Raw genomic sequence first — 13,805 nt, forward strand, 5'->3', positions numbered from 1 at the left:
GAGACAGATGACCAGTCCTACCCCCCCGAGGTACATGCTCTAACTTGGCAGGGTTATGTTGCTCATATCGTGCGTATGGTATCTTGCATTGCTATGTCATTTGCTTAGTTTAGACATGATTTGTGTGAATGCCACCTGTTTAGTGTCTAATTACCATATATGTGAATTATGCAATGCCATCTTGTTGCAAGACATTATATATGTGAATTATGCAATGCTATCTTGTTGCAAGGCATTATATATGTGAATTATGCAATGCCATGCTGTTTAGCCAAGCGTCATATATGTGAATTATATCATGCCGTCCTTTTTTTGTATTTCTCATTGCTTTTGTCGACAATGTTTGTATATTCAACTGCTCTTCCTGTGCATCAGCCATTTGAATTGGTGATGGAGAAATCTGGAGTGAAAACAAGGTCTTTAGAGCAGACAATGCTACCTGCTGAAGCAGATATGTTGCTGGTTACAGATAGCTCTTCAGAGGAGGATTCAGAGGCAGATGACCAGTCCTATTATCCCCCTGAGGTGTATGCTCAAACTTGGCAGGGTTATATTACTCATATCATGCATATGTTGTATTGCAATGCTTAGTTTTTACATCATATACACGATATTGAATGCCATCTCCTTAGTTGACACATCATATATGCGATTGCCCTCTGCTCACTTCCTTAGTATATAAATCATATATTTGAATTATATCATGCCATGATGTTTACATAGACAGCATGTATCTGAATTATGGCATGCCAACCCATTTTCTAAAGACATAATATAGTTATATCATCTCATCCTGTTTACATAGTCATCATATTTTGAATTATGTCATTCTATCCGTGAATTATATCATGCCATCATGTTTCCATCGATGGCATATTTGTGATTTATGGCATGCCAACCACTTTAATAGACACATCGTATAGTTATATCATGTCATCCTGTTTACATAGTCATCATATTTTGAAGTATGTCATTCTATCCTGTTTAGTTAGCCATCATACATGTGAAATTGTGTCATGCTATCCTGTTTAATTAGCCATCATATATTTGAAATTATGTCCTGCTATTCTGTTTGGTTAGACAACATAAATGTGAATTATGTCATGCCCTGTTTTCTTCCCTACTATCCATTGCACCTGTGTATCTTACAATGTCTGTACATTCAATTACTTTTCTTGTTTATCAGCCATTTCAATTGGAGGGGGTGATGGCAGTATCTGTGGAAGTAAAAACATGGTCTTCAGAAAAGATCGTGCTACCTGTCGATGGAGATAGAACCACGGTTGTACTTTCCCAAGAACCAGCCCCACCACACATAACCCAGACTCACGCAGATTGTACCCCTACACAGTTGGACAGAGAACCAGCTACACCCCTTCTAACCCCAACCCCAGCAGATAGTAACCCAGTTCCCGTTGACACAGCACCGTCTCCACCACAGAGCACCCAAACATGATCAGTTAGTAAGGCAACTGCAGTGCCCAAAGCACGAGGACCACCACTCCGAACCCCAAGTCAACGCTTAAAGCAGAAGAAGAGTTGTTCTCAGGTCAGGTTCCGTAGCTATGGTTCATACTACTTTGCTCTTTCATCACTGTATTTACTCATACCAACTAATTTCAAATTTGAAGGATGCAATTGAAACTCCAATGGCGCAACAGGTATGTTTTAAACCTGTTTCTTTAACGTGTTTGCTGTTGTAACTTGCTCTATGTTGATTTCTGTTTCAATTGAATAAACAATTATGTTCTCATGCCATGCACATTACAAGTGTTGTTATTGCTGTGTAGTTTCCCACACTTATATTCTGTCTATGCTGCTTTTTCTTAAATAGATATGATTCGAACTGTATCTATCTTGATTTGGCAACATAAACTAGAATGATATAGACCATACAGTGGCCATACTACATAATTATATGTTTGTTTCATGCTGTTATCCTGTCCACCTTACTACTGAACTGGTTTACCAAAATGAGTTTCATATACTACATTGTAAACCTGTGATGTGTTTGTTTGTTTCTCTTTTAGAACATAGATAAAATATTGGAGAAGAGTACCCCGTTATGCAATGGTAAAGGAAGTAATGCAGATAAGGTTCAATATAGTGAGACATCCCTATTGTTCTCCAAGAAAGCTGATAAAAACAATATTGAAGACACTGAGACAACCCCAAAGTCCTGTCTTGATGTAGTGTTCGAGTTACTGGCTACTACTACTGGCGCCAGCTCTTCGAACTCGCTGCCTGAATCAGTTCGGCTTCTTGAGTCTCAACTTCAAGTTGAAAGACATCGATCAGATGTTATGCGACAGGAAGCTGAAGGACTGAGGAAGTCCCTGCAGAATTCAGATGCATACTTTCTGGTGCAACAGCAAATGCTGGAGGATCTAAGCGCCAAACAAGAGAAAGTTAATAAGCTTGCTAAGCATCTTGCTAGCATTATGGGTACCCAGGATATTGTTCCTTGAGCTCTTCTGAAGTGGTTTCAGTTCTGGACTTGTTTTGTTGCGGCGTTTATATGCTGCTTTGTTCCCTATATTTGCACTTGTGGCGAACTTTGATGCCCAGTGGATGTAATATGTGTAATAGCCGTGATAGCCTAGCGTAAGTTGCTTGCTTATTTATTTCCTTATTGTCTTGTTTATTTGTTTTCTTGTAGTCAGTGCAGTTCTTTTTCCGCGGTTTGCTAGTGGCCGCAATAACCTATTTTTTAAAACTAGGCCACATTAACAATGGGCTACATATTTACTGTAGTTAACATGGGCCTCCTACGGGCCATAGAAACAATGGGCCTTCTAAGGGCCATAGAAACAATGGGCCTTCTACGGGGCGTAGACATAATGGGCCTTCTACGGGTCGTATCATCAATGGGCCTTCTACGGGCCGTATGATCGGTTGGCCAACCATGGTCCAATAACAGACCACATTATGGCCGTAAATGGGCTAGAGTTGAAATTGTCCGTTCATGGGCCGACCATAATGGGCCGTCATTAATCGGCCGTATTTGATGACGCTATGAAAATGGCCCAACGTATTAACGGGCCACAAACGGGCCGACTGTAACCACGGGCTGTATTTGGCCCACAAGCAGAAAATGACAGTAACGGGCCGAAAGTAAACGAATGCTGGAAATGAGCCCAAGAATAAATGGGCCCTGAGAAGGCCGAAAGATAACATGGGCTGGAAACGACCCAACGGAATAATGGGCCGTTAATGGCTATAAAGTGATACACTGTTCATTATGGGCCAGTTTTACCACGGGCCGTTAATGGGCCGAGGGTTACTAAGGGCCTCATATGGGCCAAAAGACGTCATGGGCCATACATGGGCCGGAAGTTAAAACGGGCTGGAATTATATTGGACGGCCCAGATGACGCTACTAGGCCTAATTTGGATAGGCCGTAAACGGGCCCTGGATTAGCGGGCTGTAAATGGGCTATATGCGAACATGCCGTTAACAGGCTTGCCGTGGGCCGGCCCGCCACCTTTTGACCAAGTCAAACGGGCCGGCCTTTTCACAGGAGTGGGCCTCTGTTGGGCCGTGCCATGTGTTGACGTATCATAGGCGCTTTGTGTCCAATGAGTGGATGACATCTGTCCCAACGGTGAGCCGACACGTGTTTCCTCCAACCAATGATGATTTTACACGTGGAAAATCCCCATTGGTCGGGGCCTATCCAAGGGAATCACAAACCTTAGCACCAATATTCTTACTAAAGCATAATTACTCATCAACATGACTCACATATCACATCATCATATCTCAAAACTATTGCAAGGAATCAAGTTTATTTTGTCCAATGATCTTCATGAAAGTTTTTATTATATCCTTCTTGGATATCTATCACTTTGGAACTAATTTTCATGTGTTGCTTTTGATAAGGTCAAACAAATATAAGTGAAGATCATGAGCATAATATTTCTTTCTCTCAAATTGATTTAAGTGAAGCAAGAGAGAATTTCTTCAAAAATACTAAAGCACACCGTGCTCAAAAATATATAAGTGAAGCACTAGAGCAATTCCATAGAAAATAGCTTCGTTGACAGGATGTGTGTGCCACTTACCTAGCCTCCCTGGCAACTATTCGAGGACTCTATTTTATTTAAAAACTTTCAGATCTAAGTACTTTATTAAAACAGCAAGCAAAACAAAATAAAATGACATTCCAAGGATAGCACACATCATGTGAAGAAGCAAAAACTTAGGATCAACCGATACTAACCGGTAATTGTTGGTGAAGAAAGGTGGGATGCCTACCTGGGCATCCCCAAGCTTAGATGCTTGATACTTCTTGAAATATTATCTTGGGATGCCTTGGGCATCCCCAAGCTTGAGATTTTGTGTCTCCTTAATTCCTTTTATATCACGGTTTCCCTAAATCTTAAAAGCTTCATCCACACAAAACTCAACAAGAACTCGTGAGATAAGTTAGTATAAACCAATGCAAAAACTTTATCATTCTCTACTGTAGCAAATCACTAAAATTATTATTATACATTGCATAATAAATGCCTCTGCATATTTAATACTCATATCCTCAAATAGAATCATTAAACAAGCAAACATATGCAAACAATGCAAACATAACAGCAATCTGCCAAAACAATACAGTCTGTGAACAATGCAAGAGTATCAATACTTATTCAACTCCAAACATTAGGAAATTCTACCGCACTATTGAAAATTTATCAGAGCTTATTATGCAAAAAGTTTCAACATTTTACCACATTCTGACTTTTCTAGGGAATGTTTGCAACATCGATAAACTTTCTGTTTTCAAACAGCAACATGTAGACTTGTAAAATAAGCATAGTAAAGGCTATCAATGCCACTTTTATTGAAATAAAATATGCAAAACATTATTCTAAATAACAGAAAGCAAATCCTAACAAAATAAATTGACGCTCCAAGCAAAACACGTATTATGTGACGAATGAAAACATAGCTCCAAGTGAGGTTACCGATAATGTTGGAGACGAAAGAGGGGATGCTTTCCGGGGCATCCCCAAGCTTAGTTGCTTGGATCTTTCTTGAATATCACCTTGGGGTGCCTTGGGCATCCCCAAGCTTAGGGTCTTGTCACTCCTTATTCTCCTCATATCGACATCTCACCCAAAACTTGAAAACTTCAATCACACAAAACTTAACGGAACTTCGTGAGATAGGTTAGTATGATAAAGAGCAAACCATTTCACTTTTGGTACTGTGAAAGACAAGATTCATAATTGTTCTCACACAATGCCTACTATAGCATATCATTTCCACAATTTATATTGAGCAATATAAGCCATAGAAACTAGAAAACAAGCAAACTATGCATTAAAAACAGAATCTGTCAAAAACAGAACAGTACGTAAAGATCTGAATATTAGTCATACTTCTGCAACTCCAAAAATTCTGAAAACTTAGGACCACGTAGAAAATTTGTATAAACTTATGCAAAAATAATCAACTCAAAAGCATTCTTATGTTAAAAATAAGAATTATTTTCGTGAGCACAAAAATTTCAGTTTTTCAGCAAGATCAAATCAACTATCACCCAACATGATCCCAAAGGCTTTACTTGGCACTTTATTGAAACAAAAGCAATAAAACATGATTACTACACTAGCATAATCATGGGAACACACAAAAACAGTAGGTAAAAGTGTTGGGTTGTCTCCCAACAAGCGCTTTTCTTTAATGTCTTTTAGCTAGGCATGATGATTTCAATGATGCTCGCATAAAAGATAAGAATTGAAACATAACAAGAGCATCATTAAACACATGGCAAGCACATTTAGGTCTAACCCACTTCCTATGCACATCATCAACTAGCATAGGAAGGCAAAACAAGTGCAACTTCAAAACAATGAACACATAGTGAAGAAACTTGATATTATTGAGATATGTAAGAGCATAAGTTCCTTCCTCATAAATAATTTCCAGAAACATCATGAATGGATTCAACAATATAACCATCACATAAAGCATTCTTTTCATGACCCACAAGCATAGAAATTTTATTACTCTCCACATAAGAAAATTTATTCTCATGAATAGTAGTGGGAGCAAACTCAACAAAATAACTATCATGGGATTGAAAATTAAAATCATGATGACAAGTTTCATGGTTATCATTATTAATATAGCATACATGTCATTACCATAATCATCATAAATAGCAACTTTGTTGTCATAGTCAATTGCAACCTCTTCCAAAATAGTGGATTCATCACTAAATAAAGTCATGACCTCTCCAAATCCACTTTCATTATTTTAATCATCATAAATAGGAGGCATGCTTTCATCATAATAAATTTTCTCATCAAAACTTGGGGGAATAAAATATCATCTTCATCAAACAAAGCATCCCCAAGCTTATGGCTTTGCATACTATTAGCATCATGGATATTCAAAGAATTCATACTAACAACATTGCAATCATGCTCATCATTCAAATATTTTGTGCTAAACATTTTATTGACTTCTTCTAACACTTGAGCACAAGTTTCTGATCCATCATTTTCAAGAAAGATATTATAAAGATGATCAATAATATGATGCAACCTCAATTCCATTTTGATGTAGTTTTCTTTTATAAACCAAACTAGTGATAAAACAAGAAACTAAAAGATTCAATTGCAAGATCTAAAGATATACCTTCAAGCACTCACCTCCCCAGCAACGGCCCAAGAAAAGAGCTTGATGTCTACTATGCAACTTTATTCTTGTAGACTCGTGTTGGGCCTCCAAGCGCAGAGTTTTCTAGGATAGTAGCAATTTTCCCTCAAGTGGATGACCTAAGGTTTATCAATCCGTGGGAGGTGTAGGATGAAGATGGTCTCTCTCAAACAACCTTGCAATCAAATACAAGAAATCTCTTGTGTCCCCAACACACCCAATACAATGGCAAATTGTATAGGTGCACTAGTTCGGCGAAAAGATGGTGATAAAAGTGTAATATGGATGGTAGAAATATATTTTTATAATCTGCATAAATAAAAACAGCAAGATAGCAAATAGTAAATGGGCAAAAAAACAGTATTGCAATGCTTGAAAATGAGGCCTAGGGTTCGTACTTTCACTAGTGCAATCTCTCAACAATCGTAATATAATTGGATCACATAACCACCCCTCAAAGTGCGATGAAGAATCACTCCAAAGTTCCTATCTAGCGGAGAACATAAGAAGAATTGTTTGTAGCTATTCTTTCTGATCTATCTATCCAAGAGTTCGTACTAAAATAACACCAAGTTATTCTTTTCGATCGATCTATCTAGAGTTCGTACTAAAATAACACCAAGTTATTCTTTCCGATCGATCTATCAAGAGTTCGTACTAATATAACACCAAAGCAAATTCAGATCATAATACTCAATCCAACACAAAGAACCTCAAAGAGTGCCCCAAGATTTCTACCGGAGAAACAAAGACAAGAACATGCATCAACCCCTATGCATAGATTACCCCAATGTCACCTCGGGAATCCGCGAGTTGAGTGCCAAAACATATATCAAGTGAATCAATATGATACCCCATTGTCACCACGAGTATTCAATTGCAAGAAATATATCAAGTGTTCTCAAATCCATAGAAGTATTCAATCCGATAACAACGAAATCTCAAAGGGAAAAACCTAATTCATCACAACAAGACAGAGAGGGGAAAACACCATATGATCCAACTATATTAACAAAGCTTGCGATACATCAAGATCGTGACATCTCAAGAACACGAGAGAGAGAGAGAGATTAAACACATAGCTACTGGTACAAACCCTCAACTCCGAGGGTGGATGATACATCTCCAACGTATCTATAATTTTTGATTGTTCCGTGCTATATTATATTCTGTTTTGGACATTAATGGGCTTTATTATACACTTTTATATTATTTTTGGGACTAACCTATTAACCGGAGGCCCAGCCCAGAATTGCTGATTTTTGCCTATTTCAGAATTTCGCAGAAAAAGAATATCAAACGGAGTCCAAACGGAATGAAACCTTCGGGAACGTGATTCGGAACGAACGTGATCCAGAGGACTTGGACCCTACGTCAAGACATCAACCAGGAAGGCACGAGGTAGGTTGGCACGCCTACCCCCCAGGGCGCGCCCTCCACCCTCGTGGGCCCCACGTTGCTCCACCGACGTACTTCTTCCTCCTATATATACCTACGTACCCCCAAACTACCAGATACGGAGCCATCTTGGGGCCTTTTTCGGAGCTCCGCCGGAGGGGGCATCGATCACGGAGGGCTTCTACATCAACACCATAGCCTCTCCGACGATGTGTGAGTAGTTTACCTCAGACCTTCGGGTCCATAGTTATTAGCTAGATGGCTTCTTCTCTCTTTTTGGATCTCAATACAATGTTCTCCCCCTCTCTTGTGGAGATCTATTCGATGTAATCTTCTTTTGCGGTGTGTTTGTTGAGACCGATGAATTATGGGTTTATGATCAAGTTTATCTATGAACAATATTTGAATCTTCTCTGAATTCTTTTATGTATGATTGGTTATCTTTGCAAGTCTCTTCAAATTATCAGTTTGGTTTGGCCTACTAGATTGATCTTTCTTGCGATGGGAGAAGTGCTTAGCTTTGGGTTCAATCTTGCGGTGTCCTTTCCCAGTGACAGTAGGGGCAGCAAGGCACGTATTGTATTGTTGCCATCGAGGATAACAAGATGGGGTTTATATTATGTTGCATGAGTTTATCCCTCTACATCATGTCATCTTACTTAAAGTGTTACTCTGTTCTTTTGAACTTAATACTCTAGATGCATGCTGGATAGCGGTCGATGTGTGGAGTAATACGTAGATGCAGGCAGGAGTCGGTCTACTTTTCTCGGACGTGATGCCTATATACATGATCATACCTAGATATTCTCATAACTATGCTCAATTCTGTCAATTGCTCAACAGTAATTTGTTCACCCACCGTAATACTTATGCTCTCGAGAGAAGCCACTAGTGAAACCTATGGCCCCCGGGTCTATTTTCCATCATATTAATCTTCCAACAACAAGCTATTTCCATTGCCTTTTATTTTGCTTTTATTTTACTTTGCACCTTTATCATAAAAATACCAAAAATATTATCTTATCATATCTATCAGATCTCACTCTCGTAAGTGACCGTGAAGGGATTGACAACCCCTTTATTGCGTTGGCTGCATGGATTTATTTGTTTGTGTAGGTGCGAGGGACTTGTGCATGGCCTCCTACTGGATTGATACCTTGGTTCTCAAAAACTGAGGGAAATACTTTCACTACTTTGCTGCATCACCCTTTCCTCTTCAAGGGAAAACCAAGGCAGTGCTCAAGAGGCAGCAAGAAGGATTTCTGGCGCCGTTACCGGGGAGGCTTACGCAAGGTCAAGTCAAGATTTGGACTCCCGACAACGAGCCATTCTGGCGCCGTTGCCGGGGAGTCTACGCAAAAGTCTACATACCAAGTACCCATCACAAACCCTTATCTCCCGCATTACATTATTTGTCATTTGCCTCTCATTTTCCTCTCCCCCACTTCACCATTTGCCGTTTTATTCTCCCTCTCTTTTCCGTTCGCCTCTTTATCGCTTGCTTGGTCGTTATGGCTAGTCCTCTATCTTCTCCGTTGTCTCCCGAGAATGAAGTTCTTAATTTTAAGCAAAGGGAGGGAGAAAATCTAAAAGACGCTTGGTATAGAATTTGCAATGCTCAAAATAGATCTACCAGGAAGCAATCTACTTCCGTTCTTCTCCGCAATTTTTATGTAGGCGCTACTCCTTGGTACAGATATATCCTTGATACCATTACCGGACGGAATTTCTTGGGTAGCCATACTTTTGATTCTTATAATGCTATGATAGATTTGTTTGGCTCACCACCTCTTTTGGTTAATGGAACTATGTTAACTTTGGAGCATGTAATGCAAAGACTTGAAATTATTAAAAAGAAAGTTGCTACCGTAGAGTTAATTGAAAATTTGGATAAAAAGATCCATAACCAAATTACCCAATATGGATCTAAGGTAGGAGTCACTTTGAAAAATATTAAGGAGAAGGAAGCCATAGTTAATGAAAGAATAAATCAGGATTCCACTAGAATTGATAAACGAGAGGGTATCATTACCAACTTGGGAACCGCTTTTTCTTCCATAAAGAATACTCCAAGTCCTCCAACTAAAATTGCCAAGCTTATGTATGTTCCTAAAAATAAGGGTGAATCCTCTAGTAAGGAAACTGCGGATCTCAAATCTATAAGTATTCATCCCAATCTTTTTGCTATCATTAAGGAACCATTTGCTACAAACGATTTTTTCGGTTATGTGCCTAGAAGTTTGATAATTAATAAAAAGAAAGAAACTCCTAAGGATGAGAGATGTCTCATAGAAGGATTTCCTACCAAAGATGGCGATACCTGGAACTATCCTTGCTTTTATGCCTAGCTAGGGGCGTTAAACGATAGCGCTTGTTGGGAGGCAACCCAATTTTATTTTTAGTTTTTTTTTTGCTTTTTGCTTCTGTTTAGGAATAAATCTTTGATCTAGCCTCTGTTTAGATGTGTTTTGTGTTTTAATTAGTGTTTGTGCCAAGTTAAACCTATAGGATCTTCTTGGATGATAGTTATTTGATCTTGCAGAAAATTGCAGAAACTTTCTGTTCACGAAAATAATTGTTAAAAATCACCAGAACGTGATAAAATATTGATTCCAATTTCTGCTGATCAATAAACAAACTTTCTAGGTCTTCCTATTTTTTCTGAATTTTTGGAGTTCCAGAATTTTGCGTTAGTTACAGATTTCTACAGACTGTTCTGTTTTTGACAGATTCTGTTTTTCGTGTGTTGTTTGCTTATTTTGATGAATGTATGGCTAATAAAATAATTTATAAACCATAGAGAAGTTGGAATACAGTAGTTTTAACACCAATATAAATAAATAATGAGTTCATTACAGTACCTTGAAGTGGTGTTTTGTTTTCTTTCGCTGACGGAGCTCACGATATTTTCTGTTAAGTTTTGTGTTGTGAAGTTTTCAAGTTTGGGGTAAAAGATTTGATGGATTATGGAACAAGGAGTGGCAAGAGTCTAAGCTTGGGGCTGCCCATGGCACCCCAAGATAATCTAAGGACACCAAAAAGCCAAATCTTGGGGATGCCCCGGAAGGCATCCCCTCTTTCGTCTACTTCCATCGGTAACTTACTTGGAGCTATATTTTTATTCACCACATGATATGTGTTTTGCTTGGAGCGTCTTGTATTATTTGAGTCTTTGCTTTTTAGTTTACCCCAATCATCTTTGCTGTACACACCTTTTGATGAGAGACACACATGATTCGGAATTGATTAGAATACTCTATGTGCTTCACTTATATCTTTTGAGCTATATAGTTTTTGCTCTAGTGCTTCACTTATATCTTTTAGAGCACGGTGGTGGATTTGTTTTATAGAAACTATTGTTCTCTCATGCTTCACTTATATTATTTTGAGAGTCTTAAACAACATGGTAATTTGCTTAATCCTAATATGCTAGGTATTCAAGACTAGTAAAAACTTTCTTATGGGTGTGTTGAATACTAACAGAAGTTTGATGCTTGATGATTGTTTTGAGATATGGAGGTAGTGAAATTAAAGTTGTGCTAGTTGAGTAGTTGTGAATTTGAGAAATACTTGTGTTGAAGTTTGCAAGTCCCGTAGCATGCACGTATGGTAAACGTTATGTAACAAATTTGAAACATGAGGTGTTCTTTGATTGTCCTCCTTATGAGTGGCGGTCGGGGACGAGCGATGGTATTTTCCTACCAATCTACCCCCTAGGAGCATGCGCGTAGTGCTTGGTTTTTGATGACATGTAGATTTTTGCAATAGGTATGTGAGTTCTTTATGACTAATGTTGAGTCCATGGATTATACGCACTCTTACCCTTCCATCATTGCTAGCCTTTTCGGTACCGTGCATTGCCCTTTCTCACATTGAGAGTTGGTGCAAACTTCTCCGGTGCATCCAAACCCCGTGATATGATACGTTCTTTCACACATAAACCTCCTTATATCTTCCTCAAAACAGCCACCATACCTACCTATTATGGCATTTCCATAGCCATTCCGAGATATATTGCCATGCAACATTCCACCGTTCTGTTTATCATGACACGTTCATCATTGTCATATTGCTTTGCATGATCATGTAGTTGACATAGTATTTGTGGCAAAGCCACCATTCATAATTCTTGCATACATGTCACTCTTGATTCATTGCATATCCCGGTACACCGCCGGAGGCATTCATATAGAGTCATACTTTGTTCTAGTATCGAGTTGTAATCATTGAGTTGTAAATAGATAGAAGTGTGATGATCATCATTTTTAGAGCATTGTCCCAAGTGAGGAAAAAATAAAAAAAGAAGAGAAAGGCCATAAAAAAAGAGAGAAGAAGGCCCAAAAAATGAGAGAGAAAAGAGAAAAGGGACAATGTTACTATCCTTTTACCACACTTGTGCTTCAAAGTAGCACCATAATCTTCATGATAGAGAGTCTCTTGTTTTGTCACTTTCATATACTAGTGGGAATTTTTCATTATAGAACTTGGCTTGTATATTCCAACAATGGGCTTCCTCAAATGCCCTAGGTCTTCGTGAGCAAGCAAGTTGGATGCACACCCACTTAGTTTCTTTTGAGCTTTCATACATTTATAGCTCTAGTGCATCCGTTGCATGGCAATCCCTACTCCTTGCATTAACATCAATCGATGGGCATCTCCATAGCTCATTGATGTGAGACTTTCTCCTTTTTTGTCTTCTCCACATAACCCCCATCATTATATTCTATTCCACCCATAGTGCTATATCCATGGCTCACGCTCATGTATTGCGTGAAGGTTGAAAAAGTTTGAGATTACTAAAGTATGAAACAATTTCTTGGCTTGTCATCGGGGTTGTGCATGATGATAGCATTTTTGTGTGACGAAAATGGAGCATGACCAAACTATATGATTTTGTAGGGATGAACTTTCTTTGGCCATGTTATTTTGAGAGGACATAATTGCTTAGTTAGTATGCTTGAAGTATTATTACTTTTATGTCAATATGAACTTTTATCTTGAATCTTTCGGATCTGAATATTCATACCACAATTAAGAAGAATTACACTGAAATTATGCCAAGTAGCATTCCACATCAAAAATTCTGTTTTTATCATTTACCTACTCGAGGACGAGCAGGAATTAAGCTTGGGGATGCTTGATACGTCTCCAACGTATCTATTTTTGATTGTTCCATGCTATATTATATTCTGTTTTTGACATTAATGGGCTTTATTATACACTTTTATATTATTTTTGGGACTAACCTATTAACCGGAGGCCCAGCCCAGAATTGCTGTTTTTTTCCTATTTCAAAGTTTCGCAGAAAAAGAATATCAAACGGAGTCCAAACGGAATGAAACCTTCGGGAACGTGATTTTCGGAACGAACGTGATCCAGAGGACTTGCACCCTACGTCAAGACATCAACCAGGAAGGCACGAGGTAGGGGGCACGCCTACCCCCCCAGGGCGCGCCCTCCACCCTCGTGGGCCCCATGTTGCTCCACCGACATACTTCTTCCTCCTATATATACCTACGTACCCCCAAACTACCAGATACGGAGCCAAAAACCTAATTCCACCGCCGCAACCTTCTGTACCCGTGAGATCCCATCTTGGGGCCTTTTCCGGAGCTCCGCCGGAGGGGGCATCCATCACGGAGGGCTTCTACATCAACACCATAGCCTCTCCGATGATGTGTGAGTAGTTTACCTTAGACCTTCGGGTCCATAGTTATTAGCTAGATGGCTTCTTCTCTCTTTT

This window comes from Triticum aestivum, chromosome 7D (assembly GCF_018294505.1).
Source record: "Triticum aestivum cultivar Chinese Spring chromosome 7D, IWGSC CS RefSeq v2.1, whole genome shotgun sequence".
In the NCBI taxonomy this organism is placed as follows: Eukaryota; Viridiplantae; Streptophyta; class Magnoliopsida; order Poales; family Poaceae; genus Triticum; species Triticum aestivum.